This window comes from Trachypithecus francoisi, unplaced genomic scaffold, assembly GCF_009764315.1.
Source record: "Trachypithecus francoisi isolate TF-2019V2 unplaced genomic scaffold, Tfra_2.0 Contig00269, whole genome shotgun sequence".
NCBI classification, from domain to species: domain Eukaryota; kingdom Metazoa; phylum Chordata; class Mammalia; order Primates; family Cercopithecidae; genus Trachypithecus; species Trachypithecus francoisi.
In genome coordinates this window covers 146,070-163,734 of record NW_022680535.1, presented here as the reverse complement: position 1 = coordinate 163,734, position 17,665 = coordinate 146,070, and positions in this window count along the sequence as shown.

Below are 17,665 nucleotides of genomic sequence, written 5' to 3'. Positions count from 1 at the left end.
GGCCCAGTCTCACTCTCACCATGCCCTTCACAATAGCACTGTTTAATTCACCCAGTCAGTCAGCAGGGCTGAGAACTTGCCCCAGGCTAAGAAAACAAGCAAACTCGGAGTTCCTTGGCTGTTGCATGAAGACTGCAGTGGCAATCCACCTCCTTCAAAGGGTCTGTGGATTCTCTTGGTTTTCCTGGTATGTTCCTGTAGTAGTTTTTGGAGCAAAAGTTCATGATGTGGGTCTCTATATGCTGCTCTGTCTGACTAACTGGGAGTTGCAAGTTAGTCCTGCCTCCTATCCACCATTTCCCCCTTTTTTACAATACTACTAAGTGGGGTTTATTCCACATATGTTGGTTTGATTTTTGAAATTCAAATAATTTAATCCACCACATCAACTTGTGAAAGAAAAAAAAATGCTTATAATCATTAATGCAGAAAAAGTGTTTGACCAAATCTAAACACCCGCTAGTGATAAAAACTCTCAGTGAACTAGAAATGGAGAGCAAATACCTCAACTCAACAAAAATTTTCCTTAAAAACCCTATAGCTAATATCACTTAACGATGAAAAACTGTATGCTTTCCCTTAAGATGACAGCAAGGTTAGAGGGCAGAGCAACATGGCCGAATAGGAACAGCTCCAGTCTCCAACTCCCAGTGCGAGTGACACAGAAGACCAGTGATTTCTGCATTTGCAACTGAGGTACTGGGTTCATCTCACTAGGGAGTGCCGGACAATCGGTGCTGGTCAGCTGCTGCAGCCCGACCAGCGAGAGCTGAAGCAGGACGAGGCATCGCCTCACCTGGGAAGCGCAAAGGGGAAGGGAATCCCTTTTTCTAGCCAGGGGAACTGAGACACACAACACCTGGAAAATCGCGTAACTCCCACCCCAATACTGCGCTTTAAGCAAACGGGCACACCAGGAAATTATACCCACACCTGGCCGGGAGGGTCCCATGCTCACGGAGCCTCCCTCCTTGCTAGCACAGCAGTCTGCAATCTAACCGGAAGGCAACAGCGAGGCTGGGGGAGGGGCGCCAGCCATTGCTGAGGCTTAAGTAGGTAAACAAAGCCGCTGGGAAGATCGAACAGGGTGGAGCCCACAGCAGCTCAAGGAAGCCTGCCTGTCTCTGTAGACTCCACCTCTGGGGACAGGGCACAGCTAAACAATAACAACAACAAAAGGAGCAGAAACTTGTACAGACGCAAACGACTCTGACAGCTTAGAAGAGAGCAGTGCATCTCCCAACACAGAGGTTGAGATCTGAGAAGGGACAGACTGCCTGCTCAAGTGGGTCCCTGACCCCTGAGTAGACTAACTGGGACACATCCCCCACTAGGGGCAGACTGACACCCCACACCTCACATGGTGGAGTACACCCCTGAGAGGAAGCTTCCAAAGTAAGATCAGACAGGTACACTCGCTGTTCAGCAATATTCTATCTTCTGCAGCCTCTGCTGCTGATACCCAGGAAAACAGGGTCTGGAGTGGACCTCAAGCAATCTCCAACAGACCTACAGCTGAGGGTCCTGACAGGTGATAGTTAGAAGGAAAACTATCAAACAGGAAGGACACCTACACCAAAATCCCATCATTACGTTGCCATCATCAACGACCAGAGGCAGATAAAACCACAAAGATGGGGAAAAAGCAGGGCAGAAAAGCAGGAAATTCAAAAAATAAGATGGCATCTCCCCCTGCAAAGGAGTGCAGCTCATCGCCAGCAATGGATCAAAGCTGGACGGAGAATGACTTTGACGAGATGAGAGAAGAAGGCTTCAGTCCATCAAACTTCTCAGAGCTAAAGGAGGAATTATATACCCAGCGCAAAGAAACTAAAAATCTTGAAAAAAGAGTGGAAGAATTGATAACTAGAATAATTAAGGCAGAGAAGGTCATAAACGAAATGACAGAGATGAAAACCACGACACGAGAAATACATGACAAATGCACAAGCTTCAGTAAATGACGCGATCAACTGGAAGAAAGAGTATCAGCGATTGAAGATCAAATGAATGAAATGAAGCAAGAAGAGAAACCAAAAGAAAAAAAAGGAAAAGAAATGAACAAAGTCTGTGAGATGTATGGGATTATGTAAAAAGACCAAATCTACGTCTGATTGGGGTGCCTGAAAGTGAGGGGGGAAATGGAACCAAGTTGGAAAACACTCTTCAGGATATCATCCAGGAGAACTTCCCCAACCTAGTAGGGCGGGCCAACATTCAAATTCAGGAAATACAGAGAATGCCACGAAGATACTCCTCCAGAAGAGCAACTCCAAGACACATAATTGCCAGATTTACCAAAGTTGAAATGAAGGAAGAAATCTTAAGGGCAGCCAGAGAGAAAGGTCAGTTTACCCACAATGGGAAGCTCATCAGACTAACAGCAGATCTCTCGGCAGAAACTCTACAAGCCAGAAGAGAGTGGGGGCCAATATTCAACATTCTTAAAGAAAAGAATTTTCAACCCAGAATTTCATATCCAGCCAAACTAAGTTTCATCAGTGAAGGAGAAATAAAATCCTTTGCAGATAAGCAAATGCTTAGAGATTTTGTCACCACCAGGCCTGCCTTACAAGAGACCCTGAAGGAAGCACTAAACATGGAAAGGAACAACCGGTACCAGCCATTGCAAAAACATGCCAAAATGTAAAGACCATTGAGGCTAGGAAGAAACGGCATCAACTAACGAGCAAAATAACCAGCTAATAATGCAATGACAGCATCAAGTTCACAAATAACAATATTAACCTTAAATGTAAATGGACTAAATGGTCCAATTAAAAGACACAAACTGGCAAACTGGATAAAGAGTCAAGACCCATCAGTCTGCTGTATTCAGGAGACCCATCTCACATGCAGAGACATACATAGGCTCAAAATAAAGGGATGGAGGAAGATCTACCAAGCAAATAGAGAACAAAAAAAAGCAGGGGTTGCAATACTAGTCTCTGATAAAACAGACTTTAAACCATCAAAGATCAAAAGAGACAAAGAAGGCCATTACATAATGGTAAAGGGATCAATTCAACAGGAAGAGCTAACTCTCCTAAATATATATGCACCCAATACAGGAGCACTCAGATTCATAAAGCAAGGCCTTAGAGACTTACAAAGAGACTTAGACTCCCATACAATAATAATGGGAGACTTCAACACCCCACTGTCAACATTAAACAGATCAACGAGACAGAAAGTTAACAAGGATATCCAGAAATTGAACTCAGCTTTGCAGCAAGCAGACCTAATAGACATCTATAGAACTCCAACCCAAATCAACAGAATATACATTCTTCTCAGCACCACATCGCACTTATTCCAAAATTGACCACATAATTGGAAGTAAAGTACTCCTCAGCAAATGTACAATAACAGAAATTACAACAAACTGTCTCTCAGACCACAGCGCAATCAAACTAGAACTCCGGACTAAGAAACTCAATCAAAACCGCTCAACTACATGGAAACTGAACAACCTGCTCCTGAATGACTACTGGGTACATAACGAAATGAAGGCAGAAATAAAGATGTTCTTTGAAACCAATGAGAACAAAGATACAACATACCAGAATCTCTGGGACACATTTAAAGCAGTGTGTAGAGGGAAATTTATAGCACTAAATGCCCACAAGAGAAGCTGGAAAGATCTAAAATGGACACTCTAACATCACAATTACAAGAACTAGAGAGGCAAGAGCAAACACATTCAAAATCTAGCAGAAGGCAAGAAATCACTAAGATCAGAGCAGAACTGAAGGAGATAGAGACACAAAAAACCCTCCAAAAAATCAATGGATCCAGGAGTTGGCTTTTTGAAAAGATCAACAAAATTGACAGACCATTAGCAAGACTAAAAAAGAAGAAAAGAGAGAACAATCAAATAGACGCAATAAAAAATGATAAAGGGGCTATCACCACCGACCCCACAGAAATACAAACTACCATCAGAGAATACTATAAACACCTCTATGCAAATAAACTGGAAAATCTAGAAGAAATGGATAATTTCCTGGACATTTATACTCTTCCAAGACTAAACCTGGAAGAAGTTGAATCCCTGAATAGACCAATAGCAGGCTCTGAAATTGAGGCAATAATCAATAGCCTACCAACCAAAAAAAGTCCAGGACCAGATGGATTCACAGCTGAATTCTACCAGAGGTATAAGGAGGAGCTGGTACCATTCCTTCTGAAACTATTCCAATCTATAGAAAAAGAGGGAATCCTCCCTAACTCATTTTATGAGGCCAACATCATCCTGATACCAAAGCCTGGCAGGGACACAACAAAAAAAGAGAATTTTAGACCAATATCCCTGATGAACATCGATGCAAAAATCCTCAATAAAATACTGGCAAACCGGATTCAGCAGCACATCAAAAGCTTATCCACCATGATCAAGTGGGCTTCATCCCTGGGATGCAAGGCTGGTTCAACATTCGCAAATCAATAAACGTAATCCAGCATATAAACAGAATCAAAGACAAGAACCACATGATTATCTCAATAGATGCAGAAAAGGCCTTTGACAAAATTCAACAGCCCTTCATGCTAAAAACTCTCAATAAATTCGGTATTGATGGAACGTACCTCAAAATAATAAGAGCTATTTATGACAAACCCACAGCTAATATCATACTGAATGGGCAAAAACTGGAAAAATTCCCTTTGAAAACTGGCACAAGACAGGGATGCCCTCTCTCACCACTCCTATTCAACATAGTGTTGGAAGTTCTGGCTAGGGCAATCAGGCAAGAGAAAGAAATCAAGGGTATTCAGTAAGGAAAAGAAGAGGTCAAATTGTCCCTGTTTGCAGATGACATGATTGTATATTTAGAAAACCCCATTGTCTCATCCCAAAATCTACTTAAACTTATAAGCAACTTCAGCAAAGTCTCAGGATACAAAATTAATGTGCAAAAATCACAAGCCTTCTTATACACCAGTAACAGAAAAACAGAGAGCCAAATCAGGAATGAACTTCCATTCACAATTGCTTCAAAGAGAATAAAATTCCTAGGAATCCAACTTACAAGGGTTGTGAAGGACCTCTTCAAGGAGAACTACAAACCACTGCTCAGTGAAATCAAAGAGGACACAAACAAATGGAAGAACATACCAGGCTCATGGATAGGAAGAATCAATATCGTGAAAATGGCCATACTGACCAAGGTTATTTATAGATTCAATGCCATCCCCATCAAGCTACCAATGACTTTCTTCACAGAATTGGAAAAAACTGCTTTAAAGTTCATATGGAACCAAAAAGGAGCCCGCATTGCCAAGACAATCCTAAGTCAAAAGAACAAAGCTGGAGGCATCACGCTACCTGACTTCAAACTATACTACAAGGCTACAGTAACCAAAACAGCATGGTACTGGTACCAAAACAGAGATATAGACCAATGGAACAGAAGAGAGTCCTCAGAAATAATACCACACATCTACAGCCATCTGATCTTTGACAAACCTGAGAGAAACAAGAAATGGGGAAACGATTCCCTATTTCATAAATGGTGCTGGGAAAATTGGCTAGCCATAAGTAGAAAGCTGAAACTGGATTTTTTCCTTACTCCTTATACGAAAATTAATTCAAGATGGATTAGAGACTTAAATGTTAGACCTAGTACCATAAAAACCCTAGAAGAAAATCTAGGTAGTACCATTCAGGACATAGGCATGGGCAAGGACTTCATGTCTAAAACACAAAAAGCAATGGCAACAAAAGCCAAAATTGACAAATGGGATCTAATTAAACTAAAGAGCTTCTGCACAGCAAAGGAAACTACCATCAGAGTGAAAAGGCAACCTACAGAATGGGAGAACATTTTTGCAATCTACTCATCTGACAAAAGGCTCATATCCAGAATCCACAAAAAACTCAAACAAATTTACAAGTAAAAGACAAACAACCCCATCAAAAAGTGGGCAAAGGATATGAACAGACATTTCTCAAAAGAAGACATTCATACAGCCAACAGACACATGAAAAAATGCTCATCATCACTCGCCATCAGAGAAATGCAAATCAAAACCACAATGAGATACCATCTCACACCGCTAGAATGGTAATCATAAAAAGTCAGGAAACAACAGGTGCTGGAGAGGATGTGGAGAAATAGGAACACTTTTACACTGTTGGTGGGATTGTAAACTAGTTCAATCATTGTGGAAAACAGTATGGCAATTCCTCAAGGATCAAGAACCAGAAATACTATTTGACCCAGCCATCCCATTACTGGGTATATACCCAAAGGATTGTAAATCACGCTGCTGTAAAGACGCATGCACACGTATGTTTATTGCGGCACTATTCACAATAACAAAGACTTGGAATCAACCCAAATGTCCATCTGTGACAGACTGGATTAAGAAAATGTGGCACATATACACCATGGAATACTATGCAGCCATCAAAAAGGATGAGTTTGCGTCCTTTGTAGGGACATGGATGCAGCTGGAAACCATCATTCTTAGCAAACTATCACAAGAAGAGAAAACCAAACACCGCATGTTCTCACTCATAGGTGGGAACTGAACAATGAGATCAATTGGACTCGGGAAGGGGAACATCACACACCGGGGCCTATCACGGGGAGAGGGGAGGGGGGAGGGAGGAGGGGGGAGCGATTGCATTGGGAGTTACACATGATGTAAATGACGAGTTGATCGGTGCTGACGAGTTGATGGGTGCAGCACACCAACATGGCACAAGTATACATATGTAACAAACCTGCACGTTAGGTATATGTACCCTAGAACTTAAAGTATAATCATAATAAAAAGAAAAGAAAAGAAAAGAAAAAAAGATGACAGCAAGGTAAGGATGTTCCCTCTCACCATTTCTGTTCAATAGCATACTGGAAGTTCTAGCTAATGCAGTAAGAAAAGAAAGAGAAATACAATATATGCAGATTGGAAAGGAAAAAATAAAACTATCATTGTGCACAGATAACATAAGTATCTATGTAGAAAATTACAAAGAATCAGCAACACAAAAACTCCTAGATGAAATGTGCTACTATTGTAAGGTCACAGGATAGAAGAGTAAAGTACAAAATCCATTTTTTCCTTTATAACAGTGAGTAAAAATTAAAAATTTGAAATTAATTTCAAATTCATAACAGCATTTGACATCAAGAAAATAAAATAATTAGGTATAAGTGTAACAAAACATGTACAGAATCTTTATGTGCAAAATTTTAAAATCATAATAAAATTATTAATGATCTAAATAAACAGTGAAATAGTCTAGTTCATGAATCAGAATACTCAATATTTTTAAGATACCAATTCTTTCTATGTTGATCTCTATGGTAAAAGTAATCTCAATCGGTATCCCTGCAAACTATTTGTAGATATTGACAAATTATTCTAATGTTGATATGGAATGGAAAAATAGTTACCAAAATATTAAAGAAAGACAAAGTTGAAGAACCGTTATTGTTGCAATAAATGGTGCTAGTACAATTGGATGTTCATGTGTAAAAACAATATAGACACAGACTTTATATCTTTCACAAGAATTAACTCCAAATGAATCATAGACCTAAATGTAAGACAGAAAACTGTGAAACCTCTAGAAGATAATTAGATAGAATCTACGTTACCTTGAATTTGATCATGAGAATTCGGATACAACACTTTACATGCTCTAAGCACAATCCATAAAAAACATGTTAGATTTTATTATCACATAAAACTTCTGCTCTGCAAGACACATTAAGAGAATAAAAAGACAAATCACAAACTTGGAGAAAATATTTATAAAACACATATTTGATAAATTGTATCCTAAACACCAAAAGGACACTTAACACTTAACCACAAGAAAATAAACGACTCAATAAAAACGTGGACCAAAAAAATCTTAACATAAAATCGACTGAAAGGACATACATATTGCAAGTGAGCATGTGAAAAAATGCTTATCATTATATATTCTGATAGAATTGCAAACTAAAGTAGCAATGAGATACCCCTACATACCTATTAAAATGGCTAAAATAAGAAAAAATCTTGACAATATCAAACATAGGCAAGGATTAACAAGAACTCTCATTTTTTTTTGCTGATGAGAATGCAAAATGTTACAGCCACTTTGGAAGAAAGTTTGGCAGATTCTTTGCAAACTAAACATAGTCTTACTATACAATCCAACTATCATGGTCTCAAGTATTTATCCGATTGAGTTGAAAATTTATATTGACACAAAAATTGTCCATGAATGTTCATAGCTGCTTTATTCATTATGTCCCCTAACTGGAAGAAATCAAGAATATTCATAAATGGACACACAAATGATAGCACATCAATATGATAAAATTTTATTCACCAAAATAAATGAATAAGAAAATAAATAAATGAATAATTAGCCATGAAGTCATGAAGTTATAGAGGGGCCTTAAGTCTATATGGTGAGGAAAGGAATCAGTCTGATAAGGCTAAACATTTTGTGATTCACGTTATATACATTTGGGAAAAAACCAAACTATAGCAACTGTAAAAATTTCAGTGGATGCCAGAGGGTAGGTGTGTATAGAAGGAGTAGGGAAAGGATTAGGATGAATGGTGAAGTACAGGAAATTTTCAGACTGGCAAGACTATTTTGTATCATGCTGCATGGGTGGATATATGAAATTCTGCATGTATCAAGACATCCAGAACTTTATGATACAATGTAAAACTTAATATATGCAGATTTTAATAAATCATTTAGTTGATTGCATGATATTAGGAATACATTTATACTGCAGCAAAAGAACCAAACTGTATTATAAATGTATGAAATAACTCACTAAAGGGAGTAGGGAAAAATCTCCTACCTAAGTAACTTCAAATGTATAAAATATGTCAGTTTAAAGACAAAATAAACTGTACACAAGTAATATATTCTACTAAATAAAGTTTTTCCCATGGGGGTATGGGGAACAATCCTGATACTGCTATGCATGTATACTGAAATTAATTACGTAAATGGACAGCAAATTGAGGGAGCCAGGTTTTTTTTTTTTCTTTTTCACAATTGGAAACGACACTTACAAATTAGCAAGGGAGAAGGCTGGAATAATCCACATAGCAATGGATTAGAATTGAAGACTTCAGCAAGATCTCATGTTAAATCAATACAAATGCAGATGAATATATATATATATGTGTGTGTGTGTGTGCATGTATATATATGCATATGCACATACACAGGCTGGTGTGCACACAAATATTGGTTTGCTCCGCCAACTAAGAGTGCCTAAAAGAAATTACATTCCTGTAGCAACAAGTACACTTAACCCTCAGATCTTAATCTCCAATATTATTCTCCAATAAGGAACTAGGGCTCCTTGGAGAAACAGCTTCCTCTAGGACTGAGGCAGGAAACATAGAAAATAATCCTAGAGGTTATATTGCCAAAAGTAAGGAAATACTTAAACAAAACATCACATTGAGTGGGTATGTCAAAAGGATGAAAGCTATCTGAAAGATCGAGCCGTAGCATAAGCTGAAAAAGTTTGTGCAACAAGATAAATAAATAAAATAATAATGAATTATAACCGAAAAAATAAAATAGATATTCATGAATCCATAGTGATAGAAATAAATGATTGAATAAATTAAAAACAGAGGGGAAAAGTCTCTTGTGTGGAAGAATTCCAAATAAATTATGTAGATACTACACTCTAAAAGGGGAGAGCAGAAATACCCACTCCTTAAATGCCTACTGCACATACTAACCTGCTTTGAAAGGATACGATATGAATATAGGGAAGAAACATGAAATTTTACAATGAAGAAGCCTGACAAACTACTTCTACCAGCTGATCAAGATTGACATCAATAGATATAAATCATATGGACAGTATGTGTCCTTGATATAATGTGATACATTTTACCTCTGTATCATGTTATATCAATGTGATTTTACCTCTGTGATCTTGCTTCCCAAAATCCAAAGTCCCAGTATAATTTGGAAAAAAAAAAAAAAAAAAAAAAAAACATTAAAAATTCTAGTGGTCGGGCATAACTAATGAGTCCTCCTCAGAACTTTCAAGGACATCAAAATCAAGAAAAACAGTCATAGCCAAAACGTACTAAGTAGACATAAGAACTAAATGTAATATAGTACATTGGATGAGATTCTGAAATAGAAAAAGGACATTAGGTAAAAATGAAGGAACTCTAAGTAAACAATAGACTTTAGTTGATCATAATATATTAATACTGTTCATAAAATGTAACAGATACACCATGCCAATGTAAGATGTTAATAATAGAGGACAGAAAAATATCTAATAAGCTCCAAAACCTTTCCCCAGGTGACACACACACACACACGCGCGCGCGCGCGCACACACACACACACACAGCAATCACCACCAAAAATGGCTACATTAAGCTTTCGAAAACATTCAAAAGTCTACAGCAACCAAGCAAATGTCCCATCAGCATAAAGCCATATTCAGACTGACAGGAGATTTTATTGCATTTTTACAAGCCCTGACCCAACCCTTTCCCTGGCACAGTATTTAGTTTGATCCTGGAAGAGGTGGCAACCCAGTTCCAAATTCACTTCCTCAAATTCAAGGGAGCAAAACAGATTGTACTTGTAATGTTCTAATCCATCTAATCCCACATAAAGGACTAGTTTCTGTTCTGCTTAACTCTGATATCAGTCAAGGAAAAGCAGCATAACTCAGAATAAGTTCAGCAGAAAGCAGTGGTACTGCTTTTAAAAGCTGCGACACTGCTTTTAAAAGCTGCTGGGTGTCTATTGAGCTGCACACACCTGACCGCCAAGATTATAGGTGAGAATAGCTGTCAAGATGGATGAAGAGGAACAGCTCAGGCCTGCAGCCCCCAGTGAGATCAACACAGAAGGCAGGTGATTTCTGCATTTTCAACTGAGGCACACAGTTCATCTCATTGAAACTGGTTAGAGAGTGGGTGCAGCCCATGGAGGGTGAGCCAAAGCAGGGTGGGGAGTTGCCTCACCCAGGAAGCACAGGGGTTGGGGAACTTCCTCTCCTAACTAAGAGAAGCCATGAGGGACTGTGCCATGAGGAAGGGTGCATTCCAGACCACATACTACACTTTTCCCATGGTCTTCACAATCCACAATCCAGGATATTCCTTCAGGTACCAACACCACCAGAGCCCTGGGTTTCAAGCACAAAACTGGGTGGCCATTTGGGCAGACACCAAGCTAGCTGCAGGGGTTTGTTTTCATACCCCAGTGGTGCCTGGAACACCAGCAAGACAGAGCCATTCGCTTCCCTGGAAATGAGGCTGAAGCCAGGGAGCCAAGTGGTCTAGCTCAGCAGATCCCACCCCCATGGAGCCCAACAAGCTATGATTCACTGGTTTGAAATGCTCACTGACAGCACACCACTCTGAAGTTGACCTGGGATGCCCAAGCTTGGTGGGGGGAGGGGAGTCCACCATTACTGAAGCTTGGGTAGTCGGTTTTCCCCTCACAGTGTAAAACGAAGCTGATGGGAAGTTCAAATTGAGCCAAGCCCTCTGCAGCTTGGCAAACCCACTGTAGCCAGACTGCCTCTCTAGATTCCTCCTCTCTTGGCAGGACATCTCTGAAAGAAAGGCAGCAGCCTCAGTCAGGGGCTTATAGATAAAACTCCCATTGCCCTGGAACAGAACACATGGGAAAAGTGGCAGCTGTGGGCACAGCTTCAGCAGACTTAAACGTTCCTACCTGCCAGCCCTGAAGAGAGCAGCGGATTTCACAGCACAGTGCTTGAGCTCTGCTAAGGGACAGACTGCCTCCTCAAGTGGGCCCCTGACCCCATGCCACCTGACTAGGAGACACCTCCCAGCAGGGGATGACAGACACCACATACAGGACAGCTCCAGCTGGCATCTGACAGGTGCCCTTCTGGGATGAAGCTTCTGGAGGAAGCAATCATTTGCTGTTCTGTAGCCTCTACTGGTGATATCCAGGCAAACAGGTTCAGGGGTGGACCTCCAGAAAGCTCCAGCAAACCTGCAGGGCTTTGACTGTTAGAAGGAAAACTAGCAAACAGAAAGGAATAGCAGCAACATCAGCAAAATGTACATTCACACAAAAACCCCATCCAAAGGTAATCAACATCAAAGACCCAAAGGTAGATAAATCCACAAACATGGAGAAAAACCAGTGCAAAAAGATGGAAAAATTTCAAAACCAGAATGCCTTTTCTTATCCAAAGGATCACAGTTCCTCGCCAGCAATGGAACAAAACTGAGTGGAGAATGAGTTTGACAAATTGACAGAAGTAGGCTTCAGAAGGTGGGTAATAACCCACTCCTCCAAGCTAAAGGAACATGTTCTAACCCAATGAAAGGAAGTTAAGATCTTTGAAAAAAGGTTAGATGAATTGCTAACTAGAATAACCAGTAGAGAGAAGAACATGAATGACCTGATGGAGCTATAAAACACAACATGAGAACTTCGTAACACATACACTATTATCAATAGCCAAATCAATCAAGTGGAAGAAAAGGTATCATACATTGAAGATCAACTTAATGAAATAAAGCATGAAGAAAAGATTAGAGAAAAAAGAATGAAAAGCAATGAACAAAGACTCCAAGAAATATGCGACTATATGAAAAGACCAAACCCACGTTTGATTGGTGTACCTGAAAATGACAGGGAGAATGAAACCAAGTTGGAAAATACTCTTCAAGATACAATCCAGGAGAACTTCCCCAACCTAGCAAGACAGGCAAGCATACAAATTCAGGAAATACAGAGAACACCACAAAGATACTCCTCGAGAGGAGCAACCACAAGACACATAATTGTCAGATTCACCAAGACTGAAATGAAGGAAAAAATGTTATGGGCACCCAGAGAGAAAGGTTAGGTTCCTCAAAAAGAGAAGCCCCTCCGATTAACAGCAGGTCTCTTTGCAGAAACACTACAAGCCAGAAGACAGTAGGGGCCAATATTCAACATTCTCTTTTTTTAGATGGAGTTTCACTCTTGTTGCCCAGGCTGGAGTGCAATAGCATGATCTCAGCTCACTGCGAACTATGCCTCCCAGGTTCAAGTGATTCTTCTGCTTCAGCCGCCCTAGTACCTGGGATTATAGGCAAGTGCCACCACACCTGGCTAATTTTTTGTATTTAGTAGAGACAGGGTTTCACCATGTTGGTCAGGCTGGTGTGGAACTCCTGACCTCAGGTGATCCCCCCTCCTCAGCCTTTGAAAGTGCTGGTATTACAGGCATGTGCCACTGCACCAGGCCCATATTTAACATTCTTAAAGAAAATACTTTTCAACCCAGAATTTCATATCCAGCTAAACTAAGCTTCATAAGCAAAGGAGAAATACAATCCTTTACAGACAGGCAAATGCTGAGAGATTTTGTCACCACCCATCATGCCTTACAAGAGTTCCTCAAAAAAATCACTAAATATCAAAAAGAAAAACTGGTGCAAGCCACTGCAAAAACATACCAAATTGTAAAGACCATCAGTAGTATGAAGAAACTATGTCAACTAACAGGCAAAATAACCAGCTAGCATCATAATGACAGGATCAAATTCACACACAATAATATTAACCTGAAATGTAAATGGGCTAAATGCCCCAATTAAAAGACACAGACTGGCAAATTGGATAAAGAATCAAGATCCATCGGTGTGCTATATTCAGGAGACCCATGCCACATGCAAAGACACACATAGGCTGAATATAAAGGGAAGGAGGAATGCTTATCAAGCAAAACAAACAAACAATAATAACAAAAAAAGCAGGGGTTGTAATCCTAGTCTTTGATAAAACAGACTTTAAACCAACAAAGATCAAAAAAGACAAAGAAGGGCATTACAGAAGGGTAAAGGGATCAACGCAACAAGAAGAGCTAACTATTCTAAATATATATGCACTCAATACAGGAGCACCCAGACTCATAAAGTAAGTTCTTAGAGACTTACAAAGAGACTTAGACTCCTAAACTATAATAATGAGAGACTTTAACACCCCACCGTCAATATTAGACACATCAACGAAACAGAAAATTAACAAGGATATTCAGTACTCGAACTCAGCTCTGGACCACACTGACCTAATAGACAGCTACAGAACTCCCCACTACAAATCGACAGAGTATACATTCTTCTCAGCAACACATCACACATATACTAAAATTAACTCATAATTGAAAGTAAAACACTCCTCAGCAAATGCAAAAGAATGGAAATTGTAACAAACAGTTTCCCAGACCACAGTGCAATCAAATTAGAACTCAGGATTAAGAAACTCACTCAAAACCTCACAAGTACATGAAAACTGAACAACTTGCTTCTAAATGGCTACTGGGTAAATAACAAAAAGCAGAAATAAATAAGTTCTTTGAAACCAATGAGAACAAAGACACAACGTACCAGAATCTCTGGGACACAGCTAAAGCAGTGTTTAGAGGGAAATTTATAGCACTAAAGGCCCACAGGAGAAAGCAGGAAAGATAAAAAAATTGACACCCTAACATCACAATTAAAAGAACTAGAGATGCAAGAGCAAACAAATTCAAAAGTTAGCAGAAGACAAAAAGTAACTAAGATCAGAGCAGAACTGAAAGAGATAGAGACACGAAAAACCCTTCAAAAAATCAATGAATCCAGGAGCTGGTTTTTTTGAAAAGATTAAAAAATAGACTGCTGTCCAGACTAATAAAGAAGAAAGGAGAGAAGAATCAAATAGACACAAAAAAGTGATAAAGGGGATATCACCACTGATCCTACAGAAATACAAACTACCATTAGAGAATACTATAAACACCTGTATGCAAATAAACTAGAAAATCTAGAAGAAGTGGATAAATTCCTGGACACATACACCCTCTCAAGACTAAACCAGAAAGAAATCAAATCCTTAAGTAGACCAATAATACGTTCTGAAATTAAGGCAGTAATTAATCGCTTACCAACCAAAAAAGCCCAGGACCAGACGAATTCACACTTGAATTCTACCAGAGGTACAAAGAGGAGCTGGTACCATTCCTTCTGAAATGATTCCAAACAATAGAAAAAAAAGGGAATCCTCCATAGCTCATTTTATGAGGCTAGCATCATCCTGATACCAAAACTTGGCAGAGACACAACAAAAAAAGAAAATTTCAGACCTATATCCCTGATGAACATCAATGTGGAAATCCTCAAGAAACTGGCAAACCAAATCCAGCAGCACATCAAAAAAATTATCCACCACGATCAAGTCACCTTCACCCCTGGGATGCAAGGCTGGTTCAACATATGCAAAAAAGAAATGTAATCCATCACATAAACAAAACCAATGGCAAAAACACATGATTATCTCAATAGATGCAGAAAAGGTCTTCAATACAATTCAACACCCCTCCATGATAAAAACTCTCAATAAACTAGGAATTAATGGAAAGTATCTCAAAATAATAAGAGCTATTTATGACAAACCCACAGCCAATATCATACTGAATATGGCAAAAGCTGGAAGCACTCCCTTTGAAAGCCAGCACAGGACAAGGATGCGCTCTCTCACCACTCCTATTCAACATCGTATTAGAAGTTCTGGCTAGGGCAAACAGGCAAGAAAAGGAAATAAGGGTATTCAAATAGGAAGAGAGGAAGTAAAATTGTGTCTGTTTGCAGATGACATTATTGTACATTTAGAAAACCCCAGTATCTCAGTCCAAAATCTCCTTAAATTGATAAGCAACTTAAGCAAAGTCTCAGGGTATAAAATCAATATGCAAAAATCACAAGCATTCTTATACACCAATAATAGAATAGCAGAGAACCAAATCATGACTAAACTCCTATTCACAATTGCTACAAAGAGAATAAAATACTTAAAAATACAACTCACAGGGGATGTGAAGGACCTCTTCAAGGAGAACTGCAATCCACTGCTCAAAGAAATAAGGGAGGACATAGACAAATGGAAGAACATTGCATGCTCATGAATAGGAAGAATCAATATCATGAAAATGTCCATACTGCCTGAAGTAATTTACAAATTCAATGCTGTTCCCATCAAGCTACCATTGAGTTTCTTCACAGAATTAGAAAAAATTACTTTAAATTTTATATGGAAACAAAAACAGTCCCGTATAGCCAAGGCAATCCTAAGCAAAAATAACAAAGCTGGCGGCATCATGTTACCTGACTTCAAAGTATACTACAAGGCTACAGTAGTGAAAACAGCATGGTACTGGTACCAAAACAGATATATAGACCAATGGAACAAATCAGAGGCCTCAGAAATAATGCCACACATCTGATCTTTGACAAACCTGACAAAAACAAGCAATGGGGAAAGATTCCCTATTTAATAAATGATGTTGGAAAAACTGGCTAGGCATATGCAGAAAACTGAAGCTGGACCCCTTCCTTACACCTTATGCAAAAATTAACTCAAGATAGATTAAATACTTAAACTGAAGATCTAACACCATAAAAACCCTAGAAGAAAACCTAGGCAATACCATTCAGGACATAGGCATGGGCAAAGAACTTCATGACTAAAACACTAAAAGCAATGGCAACAAAAGCCAAAATTGAAAAATGGGATCTAATTAAACTAAAGAGCTTCTGCACAGCAAAAGAAACTATCTTCAGAGTGAACAGGCAACCTACAGAATGGGAGCAAATTTTTGCAATCTATCCATCTGACAAAGGGCTAATATCCAGAATCTACAAGGAACTTAAACAAATTTACAAGAAGAAAACAAACAATCCTATCAATAAGTAGATGAAGGATATGAACAGACACTTCTCAAAAGAAGACATTTGTACAGTCAACAAACATATGAAAGGAAGCTCATCATCACTGGTCATTAGAGAGATGCCAATCAAAATCACAATGAGATACCATCTCGCACCAGTTAGAATGGCGATCCTTAAAAAGTCAAGAAACAACAGATGCTGGAGTGGATGTGGAGAAACGGAATGCTTTTACACCATTGGTGGGAGTGTAAATTAGTTCGACCATTGTGGAAGACAGTATGATGATTCCTCAAGGATCTAGAACCAGAAATACCATTTGAGCCAACAATCCCATTACTGGGTATATACCCGAAGTATTACAAATTATTCTACTATAAAGACACATTCACATGTATGTTTATTGCAGCACTATTTACAATAGCAAAGACTTGAAACCAACCCAAATGTCCATCAGTGATAGACCAGATAAAGCAAATGTGGCACATATGTACCACTGAATACTAGGCAGCCATAAAAAAGGATGAGTTGATGTCCTTTGCAGGGACATGAAGGAAGCTGGAGACCATCATTCTCAGCAAACTAACACAGGAACAGAAAACCAACACCGCATGTTCTCACTCATAATTTGGAGTTGAACAGTGAGAGCAGATGGATACAGGGAGGGGAACATCACACACTGGGGCCTTTTGGGGGGTTTGAGGGGTTGGGGAGGTATATCATTAGGAGAAATACCTAATGTAGATTACTGGTTGATGGGTGCAGCAAACCATCATGGCACATTTATAACTATGTAACAAACCTGCACGTTCTGCACATGTATCCCAGAACTTAAAGTATAATAGTAAAAAAAGATTATAGGTGAGATACACAATAGGCCATCTAACATTCTGAGGAGAAGCTGGAGTGAGACTCTTTTGAAAATTAAGACATGTGAATGCAGCTGTGTATGAGTGATATCAGTAGAATT